The sequence below is a fragment of the Empidonax traillii genome, unplaced genomic scaffold (genome assembly GCF_003031625.1).
Source record: "Empidonax traillii isolate 1590-97213 ecotype Southwest subspecies unplaced genomic scaffold, ASM303162v1 scaffold306:size632451, whole genome shotgun sequence".
NCBI classification, from domain to species: domain Eukaryota; kingdom Metazoa; phylum Chordata; class Aves; order Passeriformes; family Tyrannidae; genus Empidonax; species Empidonax traillii.
The window spans coordinates 630,485-632,361 of record NW_020955499.1 but is presented as its reverse complement, the minus strand read 5'-3'; positions in this window follow the sequence as shown (position 1 = coordinate 632,361).

Here is a 1,877-nt window from a genome sequence, read left to right as displayed (position 1 = left end):
TGCGAAAGGGGGGGAGGCTTGTTTCCCCCCTGCCTTTCTGCTCTCTCTCCTTAGCAGGGAAAAGACTGAAAAGTAAACCTTGCTACTTGTAAAAACTTGTTGAAGTAAGAAGACTTCCCATGCAACTGATAAAGAAGTCTGTGGATGTACCAAAGAGAACCAAGGCTTCATGAAAAGGACTGAAGTGAGACAGGGTCCTGGTGGAGATTTGCAACCCTGAGGGAAACCTGTGCTGGAGCAGTGATGACTCAGGTGAGATACGAGATCCGTGTGTGTGTGGATCTATACTACTGTTAAAGTTTTTGTAACTCTGAGAAATCTCATGCTGGAGCGAGACGGCCCATGTGAGATGCTGGAACCCATGTGTGTGTGGGATCCGTGCTAGACCCATGCCGAGAAGTCTATCAAGGACTGTTCTCCCATGGGGAGGGACCTCCATAGAGAAACAGGGGTGAACTCTTAAACCATTATCCCCTGTAACCCTGTGGAAGAAGATCCATAGTAAGCAAGTGTCCCCTTGCAAGCCTATGGAAGAAAAACCCTTCGGGCCTTGAGTAATCTCCATCCTTCAGTCTTAGCCCAGGAGGGGGGTAAGCCCAGCCCTGGAAGCCAACACAGAACGAAAGGGAGAGAGAAGAAATTCCAACTGCAATGAAAGTGCTGCTGCTGCTGAAGATCTGTTACTAGAAAGAAAAAGCTGGAACTCCAAAAATACAGAATGAGACTACTTCTTCTCCTTGGACTGGTATAAAAGGGAAGAAGTATTTTTGTGTAAATATATATAGCACTTTAACTTGAGTAGAAATTGCTATAGATATAATTCTTTAATCTTTTACTTATTAGTAGTTTTTATTTTACTAATAATTGTGTGGGGGGTGGAAAGCAAAATTGACCCAGAGCAAAACCACGACACCAGAGAAGCTGTGGCTGCCCCTGGATCCCTGGGAGTGTCCAAGGCCAGGTTGGAGCAGCCTGGGATAGTGGAAGGTGTCCCTTCCCGTGGCAGAGGTGGGACTGGATGATCTTTCAGGTCCTTTCCAGCCCAAACAAGTGTAGGATAAATAATCTCTGTGCCACAACAAGACCTGAAGTAATTTGTATTTTGTTTTCTCTTTGGTTGATTTTTGCTTTTGGTATAAAAGGTGATTTTTTTTCCGTAGTGGAGCTAAAGGGAGAACACACATTTAGGAATGTGCCCAACTGATAATTTTGGACCAAATGCTGACCTTCTGTGATATATTAGATATAACTTGCTGACTAAGCTTGGTTCAGCTGAACTGAGTTTTTAACTTCTGCACGGTGGCAGGAGCTCGCTGGTGAGGCTTTCTGCTCCAGGAGAGAGTTGTTACAGAATTAGTGAGTAGTGCCGAGTTCCAAAGCTTGCAAATTTCCAGAAACATTAAAAAAATTAAAACCAGACTTACAAAAGCAAAAAAAAAAAAAAAAAAGCTCGAGCTGCTCCTGAAGACTCCAGGAACAGCTGGTGTGGTTTAAGTGCCTCAGCTCTTGGCTGCTCAGAGTGACTAATTTTTTGGAGGGGGATGCTTTTCCAGGGGTGGCTGCTGGAGCAGATCCCCCCCCAAATTGCTCTTTATTTGGTTTCTCGAGAAATAAGCCCTGAACTTGAGGGTGTTCAGCACAGCTTGGTGTGTGCTCAGTCTGCTCCTGGGTGGTGCCAGAGTCAGCTGAGGTTCTGAAAAGACTCTGCAACATCATTTTAAAAGGTCTTTTTTTTTTTTTTTTAATAGATCTGCAGGTATTAAGAATTAAATTATCACCTGCACTTTGCCTGTGAGCAGTTTTTAAATAAAAATTCCAAACAAACAAACAAAACCCACCAAAACCCTTCCAAAAAAAACCCAAACTGTGCTTTGATT